At 44.1% G+C, this 24,275-nt stretch overlaps 1 protein-coding gene and 1 long non-coding RNA gene across 3 annotated transcripts in view; one reads left to right on the forward strand and one right to left on the reverse strand.

Annotated features, from left to right (window-relative positions):
* KLHL29 (kelch like family member 29) overlaps positions 1-24,275 on the forward strand; it is a 1,297,105-nt gene that overhangs the window by 216,274 nt on the left and 1,056,556 nt on the right. For both annotated transcript variants that reach the window (XM_075341153.1, XM_075341152.1), the window contains exon 2: positions 13,262-13,368. The gene's annotated coding sequence lies outside the window, so the exon portion shown is untranslated. The remainder of the gene's footprint in view (positions 1-13,261; positions 13,369-24,275) is intronic.
* On the reverse strand, positions 14,278-19,482 carry LOC142295696 (uncharacterized). The gene is made up of 3 exons (XR_012751523.1): positions 19,359-19,482; positions 16,364-16,495; positions 14,278-14,509 (listed from the first exon to the last, which is right to left on the reverse strand). It is a non-coding gene; the product is annotated as an uncharacterized LOC142295696 (long non-coding RNA).

A 24,275-nucleotide genomic window follows, 5' to 3' on the forward strand; every position in this document is an offset into this window, starting at 1 on the left:
GACAAGCACATGTGCGCAAACCCATTGATTTTAATGGGTCTACGTGTGTTAATGCCATATCATATTAAACACTATCTGTGTGACATCCACATAGCATCTCCATTGTGTGTGAAAACGGATGTCTCACATACCGGAAACGGACGTGTGAAGGAGGTTTTAGACCCTTCATCCTCCATCCTTCCACTTTTCCTATGGCTTCCTTCACATGCCCGTGTTTCTGGTATGTGTGATGTCTGTTTTCAGTTTCCAGTGCTCCACACGTAGGCCTGTCCGTTTTTCTCCAGCAGCACAGGTGTCACTCGGCCTGCACACTGATGTGCTCCGTGTGACATCAGTGTCTGTGAAATAAAATGCTTTTCTGTACTTACCTGTCTCCACCGCTGCTGTCTTTGACGCTGCTGTGACCCCCTCTTATTATGCTCATTGCATATTCACTGCACCTTGGATCGGAAGCAGCAGCAGCGCCGGAGACAGCAGCACCATGGACAGGTAAGTATAGAATTTCATGCTGTCCGTGTGCTACCCGGATGTTACACGGATAGCGCACTGACAGCACATGCTGAACACACTCACATGGACACATGCACAAACATATGCACCTTCACCATTGACCGTGCAAAATGTATGAGGCCTATATTGGACAAGCCACTCTTGCCTCCATCCACTAGTGCTCCCTAAATCCTACTCTAGCCTTCAGTTCACCAAAGCCCCTTCAATGGAGGAGAATCAGGTTCTCCTCACACCGGGTGCCTTCTTGATGTCTCTCCACTCTTCCCGGCCCCCTCTATCAGTTTTGATCAGATGATAAGACCTTATTAGTTGCAATTAAGGCTTTGATCTCTGTTTAATTTAAAGAGACCATAAATGAATCTAACATCTGCCTGGCAGACACGGATCGGATTATGTGCAGTTCTGAGGTGGAGTTTTGCAATATGAGGTGAGAAGGGAACAGGAGACGATGAAGACAGTGTTACCTATTGCTGCACTTCATTATTCCAAAATCAATGTTTTTTCATTAGCGCAACAAAGACAAACGATGGCTGCCGCCCGCTCTACTGCTGCGAGTACATTGTGGTCCAAACACAGAGCTGTGTTCTCTCCATATTGTATACCTGAATACAGCCTCAAGTATTCATTAGTTCTTTCATTTCTCTCTCCATTTTACTCTTAATGGGGTTTTTTGTTGTTGTTTTTTTAATATGGCTGAAGTTTTTAAGAGCCCCCAAGCAAAATGGCCGAATGTTGGTTAATTTCAGAGAGTGGCATTAAATAGCATTATGCCATTTTAATTTAGATTTCTCTATACTGATTTTTGCTTTGTTCACACAGCTTACTTATTGAGCTCTTCAGTTTAGGCCATATCGTAAGTTGTGTATGTTGAAAAAGTTGGAGGGTCTGAAAAAAAAAAAAAAAAAAATACATACATATATATATATATATATATATATACATATATACAGTGTATATATATATATATATATATATATATATATATGCACAGTATGTATATATATATATATATATATATATACGTATATGTATATATATATATATATATACGTATATATATATAAATAGAAATATTTATATATATATATGTATATATATATATATATATATATATATATATATATATATAAAAAGGCAATGAGAATGTAGACCAGCTCACCCGTGACAGTTCTGAATGAGTAATTCCTCCTGTTATCCTGAATATTGCACGGATCCAGACCAGGAGTAGGTCTTGAACAAAGTGAAAAAGGAAGAGGGATCCAGCAGATATCAAGAGGTCCGGTTGGCATAAAACTATGGATTTATTGGAAGAAAAATTAAACATGTAACAAAGCTGTAAATAATAACTTGCAGGAAATAATGCATTACGGACAACGCGTTTCGGCGGTATAAACCGCCTTCTTCCAACTTATTTTGGCTTGGACCGTGAAGAAGGCGGTTTATACCACCGAAACGCATTGACCGTAACACACTATTTCCTGCAACTTAATATTTACAGCTTTGTTAAATTTTTTAATTTCTCTACCAATAAATCCATAGTTTTATGCCAACTGAACCTCTTGATATTTGCTGGATCCCTCTTCCTTTTCCATATATCTATATAAATTCTATGCACCTCCATACGGTGCCATCATAGAGAAGACTCCCGGAGTCCAATGCAAATCTACAACTCTGCCCCCTTGACCCATCTAAGATGTTCCATTTTGTACCATCGGTGACTTAAAAAAACTAGGAGATGGGTCTTCAGGCCCCTGTAGGAAAGTGAGCCCATGTGTACCTGTTACCTTTGCAACCACTCTACAATTAAGCTGCCATACAGCATTGCTTCAAGGGCAGTAGTTTGGGTTCTCCAGGTTCGGACGAACTTTAGTTAAAAGTTTGGTTCGGGACCCGGACTTGACCCCAAACCCCAAAACCCATAAAAGTCAAAGAGGACCATACCTTTGGTGCTGTAAAATAGCTGTAAAATGGTCATAGTAAGTGGTAGGGGCTGCAAAAGGAAGCAAAATAGGAGTAAGAGGAGGACAATTGCACTGCAAATAAATGTCAAGAGGCAATAAATAAAAAAAAAATGACATGGAGTCCCCCCCCAATTGTTGATAACCAGCTCCAGCCCTCAGCTCTCTGCTTTACCTTGGCTGATTATCAAAAAAAGGAGGAGACTCAAAGCAGTTTAAAAAACAAACAACTATTTAAATAAATAATTTAAAAAAAAAACGCATGGGTTCCCCTCTATTTTTGATAACCAGCTCTATTTTTGATAACCAGCAGGGTTGTAGCTGTCTGCTTTACCTGCACTAGTTATCAAAAATAGGGGGGAACCCACGTCATTTTTTTTCTTTATATTGTTTACAGCAGCATACAGGCATCTTTCCCATGCCAAAAAGCTTGTTGATTGGCTGCACTGCAGCTTTTAAACTAACTTTATTAGCATATGAAGAGCACCCAAAATCCGAACTTGGCCACGGACCAACGTGAAAAGTCCATGCTCAAGTTTGAGCCCAAAATAGGTGTCTTTTATGAACACCGAACGCTACAGTTTGGGTTCGCTCATCCCTACTTAGGATATTTATTCGACAGTGGAATATTCATGTGGAAATGCATAATTCTCTTCCAGCATCTCTTCACAAAAGAACTGTCCTAATTATTTTTACTAGAGTTTTTTTTTTAGTTTATATTGCTATGGAAAATCTGAGTTTGCTTTGTGTTACTTGGTAGTGCAAGCCACGTAGAGTAGTACTTCTTCTCAAGTCTTGAGGGGGCAGGAATGTTGGATGCCTAATGCGTAGAGTGTTCCTAAATCAATCGATGCCTTATCTGCCTACTCTAATGGCTAAAGTAACTGGTTATCTGTCCTGCATAACCAATTCCAAACCTTGGCTTGTTTGACTACTCTTTTAACTAGAAAACAAATTTATTCACCAGTAACCACAAATGGTCCCTTATTGGTCACCACACGTGTTTCTATGTTTTGTTGACCCATGACAATTCATGAGTGCTGGTGGATTGGTATGTTTTCTACAGCAATAAAGAAGGACAGAGGACTGGACTACTTCTACACTTAGTGTACTGCATACCAGCAGAAGTGCATATCCATAACTGACCTAGTGCCATGCCTCTGGGTTGATGCGGCAGCCTCCTATTCTGTGGTGCATTTCCCTCTCCATTGAGCCACAATAAGGTTCTGTCGCTGTCCTGGTTCTGAACATTTTGTCTGTATGTTCACTGACTTTCTGTCAACAAGTGTTTCCAATGCTTGAATTTAGGCTGCTCTATAATCCGGCGGGTGTACTTATTTAAAGCTTTTATGGCCTTGGTACTACAACCTGTCTGCTTAGTGTTTCTCCTGGCAGATAACTTTTCGCTTACCTTATTTTACTCAGCACCTTCCCCCAGATTCTTAAGGAGGCATGTGGAACCCTCAATGGCCGCTTAAGAAGCAAAGGTCTGAGTGATTATCTGAGTCATTCAGTTAGGGTCGTTTCAGTCTGTGTAGGGGCCTTGAGGGACTGCAAAGCCGGGACCTCTGGTCTGTACAAGAACTGGGCGAGTCAGATATAGTAGTTTTAAGTTACACCTTATTTTTACGTTATCTTTCACATGTGCACGTCAGTGCACATAACACCTAGGTCATGTATCTACCACAATTCCAATCCATTTTTTATTTGGTTTGGTTCCCCATTGGCTAATGTCTAATACGAGGTTGCCTAAGACTTAGATATTGACCTTATAATACAACACCAGTTCTGAGCCTTTGCTTGTTTCACTACTGTACTAAATAGAAAACATATCGATCCACCAGCAACCACAGATTGTACTTTATTGGTGTGACGATACGCCACTAGGTGTCACTAGAAGCTACTAGAGACAGGGAAGTCAAACATGCGGGTGGTCAGAAGCCAGGAAGTCAGATAATTTAGACAAGGAGCGAGCAAAGCCAAGGTCAGAAGCCAGGAAGTCAGATAAGGTACACAGGGAGCAAGTGGAGCCAAGGTCAGCGTACAAGCCGGAGGTCAGAAACCAGAGGGATAACGTCAGAGTCAGGGGCATGGGCACAGGAGGGTAACAAAGGTCTAGGGAAGGGAGACAAGATCAGAACAACAGCACTCACGGGAGCCAGAGAACTCACTGCAGAGCAGGAAATATGACTGGCAGCGTTTCTGGTGAAGTTGCTCCCTAATGAAGCTGAGCACTCACCCGGAATGAGACACTTAATCACAGCCCCCTCCCCACACCAGCGCAGGACTCGAAGGCTGAGAAGCAACCTGTAACCTGGAGCATAATACAGAACATTGGCTCTGCTGGAGAGCAGAGCACTGCGGATCATGACATATGTATGTTCCACAAATTAGTTAACAATAGAAGACTAAAGGGTGCTTTACACGCTGCAACATCGCTAGCGATTGCTAGCGATGTCGCGAGCGACAGCATCCGCCCCCGTTGTTTGTGTGATATGTGATGATCGCTGCCGTAGCAAACAATATCTCTACGGCAGCGTCACACGCACATACCTGTTCAGTGATGTCGCTGTTGCTGCCGAACAATCCCTCCTTCAAGGGGGAGGTGCGTTCGGCGTCACAGCGACGTCACAGTGGCGTCACAAAACAGCCGCCCAATAGAAGAGGAGGAGAGAAGATGAGCGGCCGGAACATGCCGCCCAGCTCCTTCCTTCCTCCTTTCCGGTGGACGCAGGTAGGATGATGTTCATCGTTCCTGCGGTGTCACACACAGCGATGTGTGGTGCCGCAGGAACCACGAACAACCAGCGGCATGCACCATCAACGATATTATGAAAAGGAGCGACGTGTCAATGATCAACGATTTTTGACGTTTTTGCGATCGTTGATCGTCGCTCCTTTTAGTCACACACAACAATATCGCTAACGGCGCCGGATTTGCGTCACGAACACCGTGACCCCGACGATATGTCGTTAGAGATATCGTTGTGTGTAAAGTACCCTTTAGGCTGGTCCGACATCTAGCAGCCCTATTGAATTAGTTGTTTGCAACTTTGACAGATGTACAAAACCAGGAATTGGATGCTGTAGGTGAATTTATGCCAACCAGTTGATTTTTTTTGAGGTGTGGTAGGAATTAGACCATGAAAGGCGCATGTAAAACCTATGAGCATTTATCAGTCACGTGTTCTGGGCTTTTTCAGGAGCCACCAGATCTCAGCATATCACCTTGGTAACCAGTTATCAGAGCAGGACCTAATCGAAACCCTTCTGAAGTCTTCCACATGGAGATTCTATTACAGAATCCATCTAGACGAGCTTTCCTCTCACAATTCTCTTAGTGCCTCGTCTATTGCTCTCTCATTAATTGGTTCAATCAATACTCATACTTTCATCCTCAAGAAGGTCACTAGAATATTCAACCTGTCCTATAAGAAAATGAAGCTTTCTCTTATCATTACCTGTGTCAGGGCTATTAACCCTCAGCTTCTTCTTACATCCATTACTTCATGGAATGTCTAATAATAGGATTTTTTAACCGGTTTGTTCTTTTTTTGCATATCTACCCCGCCATTCGCAAAAAAAAAACATGAACGGGAGCCAGGAGCACGGAATCTCCACCATGTGATGAATGAGGAGTGCCCTCCTTCCCCGACATTTCCGTTGAAATCATAAGCTTTTGGTGCACCATAAATTATAATTAAAGGCTCTCAGTCGTTAATGTACACTCAGTAGCATACATCTCATTAACCGTATTTATCTGAAATTACTGCTTTGCCAAATTGATATTGGCAGTCAAGTGGATTCTTGAAAATGTTTTCTTCCAGGCATCCATGCCCGAGCGAAGGCAGCCTACCACGTGCTTGCATTTCCAGGCACGGAAAGCATCAACTAGGATATTCATGTGTACAGCTTTAACGTATTTAGCATAGAAATAGAGGTCTGGCCCGTGCCATGTAGCCTTGTAGCTATTCCTGGAGACATAGACATATGGTACAAAGGAATATATTGCTGCTCCCGTAATTCATGTTTTGCTTCGTGCTATTAGGACAATCTACTAGACTTCCTTGTGTATTCATTTACCTCCTTCACCTCGTCTCCCGTTCCACGCGTTTCGCTCAGCCATAACTTTTGATCTTGCAAAATTGCCAAATTTTAAATTCATTGTTTGAGTCCTTCTTCCATGCCGTACACAAAGGGGAGGATGAGTGTACTGCTCCCGATGCGTCTTCTCTGTCCTCTCATGATGGATGATAAAATTCATTGCAATGAAAAGGGCTTTATTGAAAGGATCATGGAACGATGCCGGGCTTGGAAATGAATGTGGTCTTTTATTATTTACACGCCAAATACAAAATGCAACATCAAGCAGGACATAATGTTCCATTTTACAACTTAAATGTGTCTCATTGGGTATTTCTAGGGCTAGAAATGTATTTTTATGTCTTTACTAATGTTGTAGAACATGATTATTGTCTATTAAATGGATACAGATTTGTCAACGTCCTTCCTTCTCAATTCCTGAATTTACTGGCCAGTAGTAGAGTATATATTGGCCTACTACAGATGGTGTCCTTCCATACTTATCCTCTTTGCTTGACATATCACGGGATGAGTAAAATTATGAGATGTTCAGCTTTGAAAGAACTTAAGCGGGCTTTACACGCTACGATATATCTAACCAGATGTCGGCGGGGTCACGTCATAAGTGACGCACATCCGGCATCGTTAGTGATATCGTAGCGTGTGACAGATATGAACGAGCAGAAATACTCACCTTCTCGTTCATCGCTGACACGTCGCTCATTTTCAAAAAATCGAACGTCCGGTTGTTCATCGTTCCCGGGGCAGCACACATCGCTCAGTGTGACACCCCGGGAACGATGAAAACAGCTTACCTGCGTCCCGCCGGCAATGCTGAAGGAAGTAGGTGGGCGGGATGTTTACGTCCCGCTCATCTCCGCCCCTCCGCTTCTATTGGCCGGCCGCTGTGTGACATCGTGGTGACGCTGAACGTCCCTCCCCCTTCAGGAAGTGGATGTTCGCCGCCCACAGCGAGGTCGTTTGGAAGGTAAGTATGTGTGACGGGGGGGTTACAGGGTTGTGCGACACGGGCAACAAATTGCCCGTGCTGCACAAACGATGGGGGCGGGTGCGATCGCACAATAAATTGTAACGTGTAAAGCAGCCTTTAGATTTTGCAATACTGTGCTGGAAGATGTTTTTGCTATATGTGCCTCTATCTGGCCACCCAATAGTTGTAATCTGAATTGCATTTTACAGCTGTAACAGCTTCTAATTTTGTGGTATGAGTTTCTACTATGATTTTGAAGACCTCTGTGGGAATTTTTACAAAAATATCAAGTGTCAATTCAGCTCACCACTCCTGTGTTAGACATAAGTATCTCAGAAAACTTCAAGTCTGTGGTCTGGTTGGGGTTCACGGAGTATTCACTTCTCCGGTCTGACTTCAAGGTCAAATAGCTCTTGATGGTCCAAAGGGGTATGTTCTCTAACACCAATGGAGGCCAGTAAAAAATTAGCCTTTAATAAATTCAGAAAAAAAAATAGTAGAATGTGCTCATAATAAAAAAAATAAATAAACAAACCATAATGCATACACTTTTTTTTGTAGAAAGCCTGGCATGGGGTACTTTTTAAATGGTAAATAGTGTGGGTGGGATTGACAAGGCAAATGGGTCCACCCATATAAACATATTCTCCATTTTATACACATATATATATATATATATATATATATATATAGATACATATATATATATATATATATATAATGTATATATAGGTCCAAGTGGTCAGACCCCCACCTCTCCGTGAAGGGCATTTCAGAGCCCTCTGCATCATCTCAGGTCCCAGTGGTCAGACCGCTACCTCTCCGTAAGGGGCCCAGTGGTCAGACCCCCACCTCTCCGTAAGGGGCATTTCAGAGTCCTCTGGATCATTTCAGGTGCCAGCAGTCAGACCCTCACCTCTCAATAAAGGGCATTTCAGAGCCCTCTAGATCATTTTAGATCCAAGTGGTCAGACAGCCACATCTCCGTAAGGGGCATTTCAGAGCCCTCTGGATCATTTCAGGTCCCAGTGGTCAGACCCCCACCTCTCCGTAAGGGGCATTTCAGAGCCCTCTAGATAATTTCAGATCCAAGTGGTCAGACAGCCACATCTCCGTAAGGAGCATTTCAGAGCCCTCTGGATCATTTCAGGCCCCAGAGGTCAGACCCCCACCTCTCCGTAAGAGGCATTTCAGAGCCCTCTGGATCATTTCAGGTCCCAGTGGTCAGACCCCCACCTCTCCGTAAGGGGAATTTCAGAGCCCTCTAGATAATTTCAGATCCAAGTGGTCAGACAGCCACATCTCCGCAAGGGGCATTTCAGAGCCCTCTGGATCATGTCAGGTCCCAGTGGTAAGACCCCCACCTCTCCATAAGGGCATTTCAGAGCCCTCTGGAACATTTCAGGTCCTAGTGGTCAGACCCCACCTCTCCGTAAAGGGCATTTCAGAGCCCTCTAGATCATTTCAGGTCCAAGTAGTCAGACCGCCACCTCTCCATAAGGGGCATTTCAGAACCCTCTGAATCATTTCAGGTCCCAGCAGTCAGACCCCAACCCCTCCGTAACGGGCATTTCAGAGCCCTCTGGATCATTTCAGGTATTAGTGGTCAGACCCCCACCTCTCCATAAGGGGCATTTCAGAACCCTCTAGATAATTTCAGATCCAAGTGGTCAGACCGACACCTCTCCATAAGGGGCATTTCAGAACCCTCTGAATCATTTCAGGTCCCAGCAGTCAGACCCCAACCCCTCCGTAAGGGGCATTTCAGAGCCCTCTGGAGCATTTTAGGCCCCAGTGGTCAGACCCCCACCTCTCCGTAAAGGGCATTTCAGAGCCCTCTGGATCATTTTAGATCCCAGTGGTTAGATCCCCACCTCTCCGTAAGGGGCATTTCAGAACCCTCTGAATCATTTTAGATCCCAGTAGTCAGATCCCCACCTCTCAGTAAGGGGCATTTCAGAACCCTCTGTAGCATTTCAGATCTCAGCGGTCAGATCCCCACCTCTCCGTAAGGGGCATTTCAGAACCCTCTGTAGCATTTCAGATCTCAGCGGTCAGATCCCCACCTCTCCGTAAGGGGCATTTCAGAACCCTCTGTAGCATTTCAGATCTCAGCGGTCAGATCCCCACCTCTCCGTAAGGGGCATTTCAGAACCCTCTGTAGCATTTTAGGCCCCAGTGGTCAGATCCCCACCTCTCCGTAAGGGGCATTTCAGAACCCTCTGTAGCATTTCAGGTCCCATCAGTCAGACCCCCACCTCTCTGTAAGGGGCATTTCAGAGTCCTCTTGATCATTTCAGGTCCCAGTGGTCAGACCCCCACTTCTCCGTAAGGGGCATTTCAGAGCCCTCTGGAGCATTTCAGATCCCAGCAGTCAGATCCCCACCTCTCCGTAAGGGGCATTTCAGAGCCCTCTGGAGCATTTGAGATCCCAGCAGTCAGACCCCCAGCTCTCCGTAAGTTATTACCCAGCTTGATGTTGAATTTTAGAAATCTTCTTTTAATATAGATAATGCTATAAGAACACATTGCCTATGTGGTTTGAATACTATGATTATTTTTCTTATTTTTTGGGATGGATTGAGCTATTCTAAGCTAGCTGAAAATCAGTGAACCAGGGGGAATACTGTGCTTCCTACACAGCTGTGATAAGGACGGACGTGCTCGGGATTATTTGTTTTGGCAGTACTAAAGCTTCTTTGTCTTTTATCTCTAAATACTAAATAATATTAGTACGTCGCAGACAGACTGTAAACAAGTGTCCAAGTGCGTTATACTAAAAATAAAATGCCGCTTTGTGCTTGTGACACTAATCTCTTGTTAAAGTGCAATAAACACCGCTGCCACTCATCCACCGGGCAGCCCCGCTCATTGGGTCTGGCAACCTTTTTGTTATGAGAAAATGAACCACTGATTATATGTGTATTATTAATAAAATGTGTGCACAGCGTGACGCTTAAAGGGATTGTCCAGGGTTAGAAAAACATGACTGCTTTTTTCGTGAAACAGTGCTAAACTTGTCTTTGGCTTGTGCCTCGTATTCCAGTTGTGTCTGGGTATTACAGCTATGCGCCATTGAAGTGAGTGGACCGGAGTTGCAATACCTGACACAACCTGTGGAAAGGTGGGGAGCTGTTTTAGAAAGATTGCACATATGGGTTTTTTTTTATATCTGGAGAACACAAGAAGGTACACAGAAGAACATTACCCTCAAGTGGCCCAAATGAAATCCTACTAAAGAAATATTGCTGAATGGTATTCCACTCTGGCTACTAAAAGATGTGTCTCCATCAGGCACCCCACCTATGATTGAGGGCTTTCTCCACTAAGGATTATTTAATACTCGTTTAATGGGAGAGAAGATGTTAAGGCCATGCTAGAGAACAGAGACAATTTAGATCAAGGCTGGCCTTCTCTAGTTCCAGACCCAAGAGAGCCTTTTAGACACTATACTGTGCTGGGGAGGTACAGGTGGAATCATCATACTGTGTGGGGGCAGCATATGGGCGCATAATACTGTATGGGGGCTGTGGGAGTATCATACTCTATCTAGGGGCATTAGAGTGTCCATGGGGCTCTGAGTGGGCATACCTGTGTGACGGGAACTACGGGGGCTTCATTGTATGTGGAGGAGATGAGTTGTGGGTGCTTCATAATGTGTAAGGTAGGCACTGTGGGAGCATCATACTCTATGTGGGGGCATTATAATGTCTGAGGGACTCTGAGTGGGCATAACTGTGTGAGGGGAACTACAGGGGCTTCATTAAATATGAGGACAATGTGTTGTGGGTGCAGTATAATGTGTAAGGTAGGCACTGTGGGAGCATCATACTCTATGTGGGGGCATTATAATGTCTGAGGGGCGCTGAGTGGGCATAACTGTGTGAGGGGAACTACAGGGGCTTCATTAAATATGAGGACAATGTGTTGAGGGTGAAGTATAATGTGTAAAGTAGGCAGTGTGGGAGCATCATACTCTATATGGGGCATTATAATGTCTGGGAAGTACTCAGTGGGCATAATTGTGTAAGGGGGAACTATGGGGGCTTCATTATATATGGGGGCAATGTGTTGTGGGTTCATCTTAATGTGTAAGGGATGCACTGTGGCAGCATCATACTATTTATGAGGGAATTATAATGCCTGTGAGGCTCTCAGTGGACATAATTGTGTGAGGGGAACTACGGGGGCTTCATTGTATTTGTAGGGGATGAGTTGTGGGTGATTCTTAATGTGTAAGGGAGGCACTGTGGGAGCATCATACTCTATATGGGGGCATTATAATGTCTGTGAGGATCTCAGTGGGCATAATTGTGTGAGATGAACTACAGGGGCTTCATTATATGAGGGTGCTTCATAATGTGTAAGGCACTGTGGGAGCATCATGTGGGGGATACTCTGGGGCTGTGTTGGAAGGATATCAAACTAAACTGTGCTGGTAAGGCTGCTTTCACACATCAGTTTTTTGCATCAGGCACAATCCGGCGAAAAAACTGATGCGACGGATCCGGCGAAAAAACGGATCAGTTGCATCAGTTTTTTCCATCAGTTCCTTTAGTTTTTTTGACAGATCCGGTGTGATTCTGAGCATGCTAAGTTCAAAAAAGGGATCCGGCGGCCGGATCCGTTTTTTGACGCATCACTCCGGATCCAGCGTCCATAGGCTTCCATTATAAAACACGCCGTATGGCGCACGATACGTTTTTTTTGCTGCACACAGAAACGTTCACTTCAACGTTTCATCCGCCGCCGGACAAGTAAATTTTGCCGGATCAGTCAAAAAACGGATGAAACGCAAGGCCATCCGGCACAATCCGGCACTAATGAAAGTCTATGGGGGGAAAACGGATCCGGCGGCTAACGAGATATCGTTGGGTCACGGAATTTGTGACGCACATCCGGTGTCATTGCGTGTGACACCTACGAGCGACCGCTAACGATCCGAAAAACGGCAAAAATCGTTGATTGTTGACACGTCGTTCCTTTCCCAAATATCGTTGCTCATTTTGGACGCAGGTTGTTCGTCGTTCCTGAGGCAACACACATCGCTACATGTGACACCCCGGGAATGACAAACAACACCATACCTGCGTCCTCCGGCAACGAGGTGGGAGTGACTTTCCTGCGGCTGTTCTCCGCCCCTCCACTTCTATTGCTTGGCCGCTGTGTGACGTCGCTGTGACGCCGCACGAACCGTCCCCTTAAAAAAGAGTTTGTTGGCCGGCCACATCGACGCCGTTAGGAAGGTATGTGCGTGTGACGCGTACCTCCGATATTGTCCGTCACGGGCAGCGATTTGCCCGTGACGCACGCACGACGGGGGCGGGTGCGATCGCTAGCGATGTCGCAGCGTGTAAAGCGGCCTTAAGGCCTCATGCACACCCTGCAGTTTTTGATGATTTTTTGGGGTAGTTTGTGGTGACCAATACTGATGAGATACTAGTCCAAAATACAGGTGTGAATTAACCTTTAGAGATAGTTGTATAACCAGCAACTTGTCGATTAAATGTGTTGCCCCATTTGGGAAACCTTTGGCATGTCCGCTTGTAAAGGAATTGTTTTTTTCTTGGATTTTTTACTATTATATTTTTTGTTGTTTTTTCTTTTCATATTGGTTTCTATCATGGCAGATTGTGATGTCTGTGGGGCATTTATAATAAATAAAATGCGCATTATTAGTCTGTGACACTTACAGACATCTCTTGTCTGTTCCTTGCAGTGACCAGAGATCTCGTTAGTACATTGGGGTCCCGGCAATAAGGAGAACAGGCGCGCGGCGCCCCACCCTGGATAACGTCCGGCGCTCTTACTGGACAGATATAGGAGGTAAGGAGAGTATTCGTGATCTCATTTACTATATCGTCATTGAATTGTGTGCGTGTATCTTTTATTGTACTGTATTAAGGTTGGATTTACTGTATGGGACCTCATTTATATAAACAATAAGGCTGTTTATGTTGCCCCTAGCAACCCGTGGCATTACAGCTTGCATTTTGTCAAAACGCGTTAAAAAATAAAGACTGAGCTCTGATTGGTTGCTATGGACAATCAAAAATAGACTGTTTTGATCAATGAGGTCTAGTTGTGTTACCCTTTCTTAAGGGGATGAGATATGACTCAAGTAATCACAACACTTGGAGGGAACCCCGCCCTTCAGGTGTTGCAATACACTTAAAGGGGTATTTCCGTCTCCAAGATCCTATCCCAATATGCTAGTAGGTGTAAGGCCTTGGTTCCACTTGCGATTTTCAGGGACGATTGCAATCTGATAAAATATAAGAGCAAAACTATGGGGCAGAGTCCATCTGCGATTGATTTCTCATGCCATATCGGCCTGAGAAGTGAATCGCAGCATGCTGCATTTGGCAGCGAGTCTCGGCTCACGCACCCCCATACAAGTCTATGGGAGCGTGTGAAACCGCACTGCACTCGCATGTCATCCGACCGCAGTGCGATGTACGCAGGGACAGGCAGCGAAGTTGGGGAGAAAGTGCTCCCTCCCTCTTCTCCGCAGCTGTGATCCGATCGCAAGATTGGATCATAGTCACATGACCCTCTGCTCACACTTGCAGCAGAGTGTTATTAGTATTTTGCTTCTGATGCTCTCACTTCAGAGTCTATGTACAAGTGGAACCGAGCCATAATAGACTGCTGTCATGACCACCACCAAACCTCCTAACTTATTAATCCCTCCCTTATTTCCAATCGACGCAAAAAGGCACACACACCACACGATCTCTTTAGTGGACGGGGTCGGCCACAGCTTTATTTATTATATTTCCTTTCACTTCTCTTTATAAAAACGTCTCCTTTAAAACTTCAACTTCTCAGAATACTTGAAACGATTGTTTCACCATCTTTTTAACTCCAACACGGTGTGGCCCTCCGGACTCCCAGAGGCCAAGTTCGCACTCGGTCTCATTAACATTGATTGAATTTACCGCCAGCTGTGACTTGAGCATCAACTCTGTAATAAGAAAGACCATATCACCATCTTTTTAACTCCGACACGGTGTGGCCCTCCGGACTCCCAGAGGCCAAGTTCGCACTCGGTCTCATTAACATTGATTGAATTTAAGACCATATCATATACCAGAAAGGAAAATACCATTTAAGGGAGGGAGGGAGGGACGCTTGTCAGCCGATGCTGGAAAAGAGGCCGATCCCCCTTGCTTCAAGCCTCATAAACACCAGGAAGGTACCATCAGGAAAAGTAAGGGTGGGGGAATCCAGCCAGGTCCCATATACCATATAAAGGGGAGGGGAAGACACAGCCACTGGCCTGTATAAGCACTGTGGGAAAAGCCTGAGCCAGGCACCCCTACTAAATGAAATGGGTATTGAACTGTTCTTAATTAACCACTCAATTCCTGTCCCAGTCTTAAGGGAGGTAAAAGGAAGGTGTAAGCCCAAGCCTGACGCCCTGCAGACAGCAGTCAGTGACCACTTCCTTATGCAGTTTGTAGTCCTCCAGACTGCTGTCATGACCACCACCAAACCTCCTAACTTATTAATCCCTCCCTTATTTCCAATCGACGCAAAAAGGCACACACACCACACGATCTCTTTAGTGGACGGGGTCGGCCACAGCTTTATTTATTATATTTCCTTTCACTTCTCTTTATAAAAACGTCTCCTTTAAAACTTCAACTTCTCAGAATACTTGAAACGATTGTTTCACCATCTTTTTAACTCCAACACGGTGTGGCCCTCCGGACTCCCAGAGGCCAAGTTCGCACTCGGTCTCATTAACATTGATTGAATTTACCGCCACGAAGGGGCTGGTGTACCCCTACACCACGCCCCGACCGCCACCACACAAAGAACCGCCTGCTCGACCCCGTCCAGTAAACCACAAACCGTGACAAACAATTCGTATCCTGCCACTTTTCTCCATGTCAATACGTCTCACTCACCCTGTCGTGTAACTCTCGGGTTATCTAGAACCAATAATAATAACCCTAAAGTAGTTGTTACCCCAACCCACTCTGCTGACGTACATTGCCACTGACAGCACCTGGATCCAATACCGACCAAGACTCCCCTTCCACCACACGCAGGTGTTCCTAAAACCAAAAACCTTTGGTCCTGGCCTACTCGCAGCCTTCTGGGTAGCCCAACATATGCCTGACAACAGACACTAGGCCAGCGGTGACCTGCCGAAATACAAACGCTAACTTCGGAGCATGCAACTACAGCAAAACGGTCTGGCTTCCATTTACAAACCCACCAACACGTTTAACTTGATTCCCGACAAGCCCACTCCGTATACCTAGAGCTGATCCTGAACAAATGGGTTCAAAATCCCTCGGAGATACCATGATCAAAGTTCGGAAAATGAAAAGCGCAAAGAAACCAGGCGCCTTGCCACGTAATCCAGACTGCATAATAGGGCACTTTTGGCCAGGCACAGATTTTAATATAATCCTTGTCCTGGAGCACTTAATTTGAACCGCAGCATTTAAATGGTTACTAGGACAACATTATACGCATTGGTAACCAGTAACCAGGGCAACATATGCGCTCATCCACCTGCCCTGGTCCCTGATACAACAAAGTCCTGTACCCAAAGAACGCCAAAAAGGAAACCGCTCCAAAACCACCAGAACAGACCACAACACGCGCCGCCTGCTGCCTCGTTAATAGTTCTTGTGAAAGCTGAAACCAACCGTTTTCTCTAACACTGTCGAATACGAAGCCCTTTGGGACCTCAGCTGTTGCAAATAGCGAACTACATTCTTTTAAGGGGGAACTGTCGAAACAGTGCCTGCAGTTACGAGAATCACTCTTACCAACGTACACCGCTCCCTCTACATCTTACCATATGTGTCCCAAGTTGTTACTGCACCAATGATCTGACCGAGGTCATAGATTGTTCCTCCGCTACCCCATATCACCTTCAAACGTGCTCAAAAGTTTCCTGGTATGCCTCTGGCAGCAACCGATGAAATTCCTGCCAAAGCGAAAGAGAGAATCAGCACATTTATTTTAGACACCTGTGACATGTCTAGTGCGAGGCCAAAATATATATGAAGAATATATATGTGAAGTGAACTGGGACCGAAAATACACTTTTTTTTTTTTTTTTAATTATTATAATATTTATCCGAGCAGCATAGACCCGATGGCGCATGATACAGCAGATGATCCGATGGCGCATGATACAACCGTAAACCGAACAGCTCCTTGAGGACCACAGGGAGTGCATGTTGTTCAATATTACCTTAAGAACAGTCATAAAACCATCAACAGGTCCCTTAATCCTCTCAATTTTGCCTTTGGGGGCCAGAAAACCGTGGCCACGAAATCTAGCTCAATATCTAAAAAAGGGGGGGGAAGGAAGGGTCACCGAGACGCCGCATTAACCGCTGAACCAGTCGAACAAACAAGGAGATATTCACAACTAAAGGTATCCAGAATGAGAGCTGTCTTCAAGCCTGACTACCACCAACGAGCCACGAGAAACTATAAGTGTTGAGTTAAACAATATCTGTTAAGTTCTTTTGCCACAAGACCCAACGGTAAATGTGCATGTTGTGAAAAGGGGGTGTTCTAAAACAGCTGCCGTTCTGGCCAAAAATTTTTAGCTTTTTTTTTTTTTTTTTTTTTTTTAATTTTTTTTTTTATTTGTGGTTTATCTAGTAGTTTAGTTACTATTGATTTCAAGTCCGAAAAAGGCGGAGCGCTAGAAAACGGAAGGCATGAAAAACCGAACGTAAGGGCCGCTCACAGGCTGGCCTCTGCCATATTATTGGTGTACAAGTCTAACTCCCTACCTATCTCTACACAGGGGACCTTCGGCCGGGAAGACTTACCTGGTCTGGATCAACGGCTGCACGTGAATAACATTCGCGCTTTTATCACCCAAGCTGCTATCACAAAGAAACCTATTGGGTACCAAACCGAACTCTGAAACTCATGAGTCGAATTGAGATTACAGACCCCTTTCATTAAATTGTTTTTATAACTATTTATATTATATGTTTTATACTAAAATTAAGGGGTGTTTTAACCTACTTTAGTATCATATATCATATGCACTTTAGGTTTTTTTTTTTCTTTTTATAATGTGAGCTTATATTCAATGAACCTATTTACCTAATTAATTCAATGTATTGTATAACAATAGTTCAGATGTATTGCCTACCTCTTTGCCGCTATTTTTTTTTTTTTTTGTAAGATATAGTATGTGCGTTAACGTTACAATATTGATGGTCTATTACACACTGCTGCACACAGCTTACTGATATGTATGCTGTAAACTCTCTCCCTAGTAACACCAGCCGCACACAGCTCACTGACCCATATGCTGTAAACTCTCTCCCTAGTATCACCAGCCACACACATACTGATATGTATAGCTGTAGGCTCTTTCATCTTGCAAAATTCCTTAAACTACATATGTCATGCGTTACAACTGTGTAATCTGCACTGTGCACTGAATCCATATATGTGAGCTCAGATTAGCACTCCTCGGCCATCTAATAATTTGCCTATGCCTTCTCTTTTTATTTTGATCTTTGGAAACAAGCATCCAAATATCAACCTACTGATTCAACCAGAGACTCTCATGTATTACAGAATTCTCTCTTGGTCTGTTTTTTTCTTTTTTTGAGGAGCACATTGGACTAAACCGACAGAAAAAGGCGCAGTTTGGGGTAAAACAATTTTTTTTTTTTTTTATAATATTACTTGAACACTGTAAAGGCTTAGCTAAGGGTTCTCTCCACTAGCTTTGCCATAAGGGCTTAATGGTTGATACTAAACTACTACCGTAACCCCATGCCCCAGCAAAGGTAACTTACCATCCTGTTCGAATGCAGCAGAAGTGAACCCATGCAGGTACAGCAGCACTGCGCTGCAGCAGCAAGAGCCCCATGCAGGGACAGCGGCCCTGCGCTGCAACAGAAGTGGACCCCATGCAGGGACAGCGGCACCGCGCTGGCAACATGGCCACGCGGGACGGCCCACCGGCCGACAACGATGATCCAGGCTGCTTCATTCTTGGTCTGTTGGAGCTGCTGGAGCAGAAGACCCATGCAGGGACAGCGGCACCACGCTGCAACGTAAGTGTACCCCATGCAGGGACAGCGGCCACTCGCTGCAACATAAGTGGACCCCATGCAGGGAGAGCAGCACCGCGCTGGCAACACTGCCTCGCGGGACAGCCCACCGGCCGACAACGATGGTCGGGACAAGCGTGCACATGAACATCCACTGTCTCTGGAGGAATGCCTGCAACAGCGCCTTCAGCCCGAGGCCGAACTCCTTCCACATCCATCTATCCCACCACAGCATTCACGTGACCTCAACCACGTCCTGCAATACCTGCGCACCATACCCGGAGCAAGCGAATCCTTTAGGCGGGAATTGGGATCAGAGGCGGGCTGGAGACTGCTGCGGCGGTAGGTGGAAACGGGGGGAGGGGTGCTAATGGCTCACCTGCTGAAGATAAGAACTGATCGTTCTCCCTTAGAGCCTGCACTGAAGAGCTGCAGTGTCAGTTTACATTAGCAGCTTTGTCCGTTGAAAATGGCGCAGCAGGGATTGGAGGGGCACGGCTACAGGACAACTCTTGAGAGCACGGGCATAATGTGAGAAACTAAGAGGGGGTTGGGCGGTACCCGCCACTCACACAGAGGGGGAATGGTTATCTACCACTCGCGCCGCCGCTCACGGAGACCAGCGGAGGCCTATGGTGGCCGACGCTCAGTGTCCCTAGGTCGTTGGTGAGTACAGCAGGAGCTGAGGCAGAGCCTATGAGGTGGGTCAGGCGCACCGAGCGCTCTCGTCGTGACTGAAAATGCGAGCCCTACCTGCTGCATCGCCCAGCAAAACAGACAGACACGCTTTAAGCTGAACATCATCGGTCTTTAGGCGCACGGCCATACTTGCTATTCTGCCTTTGTCAGCCATCACTGGAAAGCTGACACGCTTGTCAGCCGATGCTGGAAAAGAGGCCGATCCCCCTTGCTTCAAGCCTCATAAACACCAGGAAGGTACCATCAGGAAAAGTAAGGGTGGGGGAATCCAGCCAGGTCCCATATACCATATAAAGGGGAGGGGAAGACACAGCCACTGGCCTGTATAAGCACTGTGGGAAAAGCCTGAGCCAGGCACCCCTACTAAATGAAATGGGTATTGAACTGTTCTTAATTAACCACTCAATTCCTGTCCCAGTCTTAAGGGAGGTAAAAGGAAGGTGTAAGCCCAAGCCTGACGCCCTGCAGACAGCAGTCAGTGACCACTTCCTTATGCAGTTTGTAGTCCTCCAATAATAATAATAATAATAATATTAGCAAATATCTCCAATTAGCATTGTAGCATTGTTCTTCTGATTTACTATGTCACTCACCTCATGTGCAGGGCATTGCAGGACCTTATATATTCATGGTTACAACCACTAGCAACTATCTGTCACAATATTTGTGATCGTAGCCATGGATACCTAAGGTCCTGTAATGCCCTGCACATGAGGTAAGCAATATAGTAAATCAATAGATCTATACTACATTTCTAATTAGAGGTATTTTCTAATATTATTATTACACCTACTAACCTACTACGTATTGGGATAGGAGCTTGGAGATGGGAATAATCCTTTAACACAAAGCAGGGCATTTTTATCTGAGCAGAACCTTAGCAACCAATCACAACTTGGCTTTCACTTTAGCACAGCAGTTTAAAAAAAATGAAAGCTACATTGTGATTGGTTGATAAAAAAGTTTTTCCTTTTAACCCCTTAAGAACCAGGCATTTTTTTTTTTATTTTTTTGATCTTTCGTTTTTTTCTTCCAGTTAACTTTTTCTATTTTTCCCATCAGTATAGCCATATGAGGGCTTGTTTTTTGCAGGATGAAATGTACTTTTGAATAACACTATCCATTTTATCGTATGATTTAATGGTAAGCGGGAAAAAAAAATCCAAGTGTGGCAAAATAGCAAAAAAAAAAAAGGGAAATTCTGCTCGTGTTTTGTTTTATTTATAGTGTTTGTCTCACCATAAATATGAACTGATTCTCCAGGTCAGTTTTATTATGTAGATACAAAATATAATTTTTGTTTTATTTAAGGGGTGAAAAAATTATTCAGAAATTTTGAAAGCAAAAAAAATCCTGCTTGTGTCGCGACTTTCCAAGTGCTGCAACGTTTCAATTTTTGGTGTCTGGTGCTGTGTGATGGCTTGTTTTTTTGCTCCCCGAGCTGCTGTTTTTATTGATAATATTTGGGGTATGTACGATATTTTGATCGCCCGTTATTACATTTTTTTTGTTGCAGCTGCCAAAAACGGCAATTCTTTTGTTTTGATTTTTTTTTTCTCATTACACTGTTTAACAATTGGATTAATTTGTTTTAGGCTGCTTTCACACTACGTTTTTTTAACATGCGTCATGAACGTTTTTTGCTGTAAAAGTGGATCCTGTTTTTACAAAGAAAAACGCATTCAAACGCATGTACTATTTTGCAGGATCCTGCCACTTGAAGTTTATGGGCGAGCATTGAAGTCATGTGATCGGGAGTGAGGGGAACTGAACGTGATAGACTGGGAGTCGGCATCTGACAGCTGCAGATGCTGGTAACCAAGGTAAACATCGGGTAACTAAGCGAAGTGCTTTGCTTGGATACCCGATATTTACCTTGGTTACGAGCGTCCGTAGCTGCTAGGAGCCGGGCTGCCTGCTCCCTGCACACGTAACCAAGGTAAACATCGGGTAACTAAGTGAAGCGCTTTGCTTGGTTACCCGATATTTACCTTGGTTACGAGCGTCCGCCGCTCTCAGGCGGGGGAGAGAGAGAGAGGAGAGAGAGAGGGGGAGGGGGAGAGAGAGACTGATCACGCCAGGCTGGTTTCTGGGCATGCTCAGTAGACCAAGCAGGATCCTGTCTATCAGCATGGCAGCGTTCACATGCGTTTGCGTGCAGTATAGTCAGGATCCAGTGAAAAACAGTATTAGGACGCAGCTCAAAAACGCTACAAGTAGCGTTTTTGAAAAAAGTTAAAAAACTGCAAGTCGCTGGATCCTCACTATAACGCACGCAAACGCATGTTGACGCGAGTCCATTGCAAATGCATTGAAATGAAAACGCATTTGCACTGGATCCGTTTTTGCGTTAAAAAAAAGTTCATGACGCATGTTAAAAAAACGTAGTGTGAAAGCAGCCTTATATGTTCATAGATCGGGCTTTTACAAATGCATCAATTTCAAATATGTGTATTTTTTTATTTCTTTTAATGTGGTAATTTTGAAAATGTTTTAAAACATTTTTTTCTACTTTGTACAGAATTTAATAGTCCCCTAAGGGGACTAGAACCTACAATAGTCAGATGACTTGTTCTATATACATTAATGCCACAGCATTGCTGTATACAGAAGAAATCAGTCTCCTATGAATGCCGGCCACTCTCCTCCACCTGTGGCTGTTAGAGGTGGATGTTAGTTGATTAAATCCTAAAATACTGATGGTCTACCATGATAGTGTCCCTGATGACGCTTCGTTTCAGGTAGAGGGCAAAAGCTGCTGCAGTGACCAAAGCCTTTGACACCTGATGATAATTTGTTTGAGAATCCCCAGTGCATGCTGGAATACTCAAACAAAGCGTCACCAGAGAGGAACTATAAAAAAAAATAAAAAATAGCCATGCTGAAGGCCCTCTTGGCTGCCATCTTGCTACTCCTGTGAGGCTCAATGCTGGCCACTCTCCTCCACCCATGGCTGTTAGAGATGGGCTACCGTGATAGTATCAGTGATGATGCTTCGTTTCAGGGAGGGGGCAAAAGCTGCTGCAGTGACCAAAGTCTCTGCCCTCTTATGCTGCTTTGTTTGAGAATCCCCAATGCATGCTGGGATGCTCAAATGAAGCATCATCAGAGAGGACCTAGGAAAAAAAATGGAATAGCCATGCTGAAAGCCCTCTTTGCTGCCATCTTGCTACTCCTGTGAAGCTCAACTACAGGCTAAGCTTTGCATTAGACCATGATTTTTCTTATATATGGCAAGATTTTAGAATACACATGTAGGGTGGCACGGTGGCTCAGTGGTTAGCACTGCAGTCTTGCAGCGCTGGGGTCCTGGGTTTGAATCCCTCCAAGGACACCATCTGCAAGGAGTTTGTATGTTCTCCCTGTGTTTGCGTGGGTTTCCTCCGGGTTCTCCAGTTTCATCTCACACTCCAAAGACATACAGATAGGGAATTTAGATTGTGAGCCCCAATGGGGACAGTGATGCCAATGTATGTAAAGCGCTGCGGAATATGTTAGCGCTATATAAAAATAAAGATTTTTTCTTTTTTATTCAAAAAATATATATAAAAATTCTAATTTCCCCAGTTAAACAAAATAATTGTGTTATGACCATGTCCATAAAACTTTGATTTATCAAAATGTATAGTTGATTAAACTGTTTAGTAAATACCACAAAGAGAAAATAATCAAACTGACACAATTGTGTTTTTGGGTCATCGCCTCACAAAAAAACAAAAATAAAAACACTCTGTCGTATAGCTCCATCACTGTAAAACTAAAAATTTTACTGATCTCAGAAAATTGCGACATAAAATAAATTTCAGAATTTTGTAAAAAAAATACTTTATCACTTAAAAGAGTGATTTAAAGTAATTTTCATCTAAATCGGTATCTACGTACTGCCATAAACTAATTCCTAATATACTTGCATTAAATATTTGCTATTCTTCGCTCCCTACACTATTTAACTGCTATTTTATTTATTTTTCCCTACTTTCTCTCTGATGCATCATTTGAGAATCCCAGTGCTTGCTTGGATACATAAATGAAGCGTCATCAGGGGTCAGAGGCTGCGGTCACTGCTGCATCCAATGCCCCCTTCCTGAAACAAAGCGTCATCAGTGACACCCATTTCAGAGTCTGAGATGGTTACTGTGCAATGTGCACAATAACAGTGCACTCTGTTGTCGGCTCAGATCAGCAGTAACTGGTCGGCAACAGAGCAGATAGCACTGTCGGTGAAAGGTATCAGCATACTAGGCATGCAGAGACCAGTGGCGCCTCTGCAAGTGATGTCTCTGGTCTCTGCACACAGGGTATTCTGACACCGTGCCATAGACTGTGTGCTCTACTGTCTTGCCGGCTTGTTACTGGTGATATGAGCCGACAACAGAGAGTGCACTGTCATTGTACACAGCGCACAGGGACTGGCCCAGACCTTAAAATGAGTGTCACTGATGACGTTTGATTTCAGGGAGGCGGCAGAGGTGGTGAAAGTGATCACAGCCTATACCTCCTGATGACACTTCATTTAATAATCCCAGTATGCACTGGGGATTCTCAAACAAAGCATCATCAGAGAAGAACTAGGGAAAAAAATAGAATAGCAGTTTGATATTTTACTTATGGAAGGATAGGGAATTTTTAAGAAAGTATATTAGAAAATAGTTTAAATTTAGATATAAATTACTTTGGCCTTCATATCACCCCTTTAAGTAGAAAATAAAAGTTTGATGCAAGTTTGCTATCGCTGTAATCATATTGATCTAGCCAGGTCATTATTAGCCACAGAATGAATATTGTAAAAACAAAAGTCAAAAAACAATGACAAAATTTCAATTTTTCTTTTCCCACCATTTCATCTTACTGTCAATGTTTTTCCTCTTTCTCAGTGAAATTAATGATGAATGGTGTCATTCAAAACTACAAATTGTCCTGCAAAATATTCTCTCGAAACCCCTTTAAGCTCATATATATATATATATATAT

The sequence above is a fragment of the Anomaloglossus baeobatrachus genome, chromosome 3 (genome assembly GCF_048569485.1).
Source record: "Anomaloglossus baeobatrachus isolate aAnoBae1 chromosome 3, aAnoBae1.hap1, whole genome shotgun sequence".
Classification (NCBI taxonomy): domain Eukaryota; kingdom Metazoa; phylum Chordata; class Amphibia; order Anura; family Aromobatidae; genus Anomaloglossus; species Anomaloglossus baeobatrachus.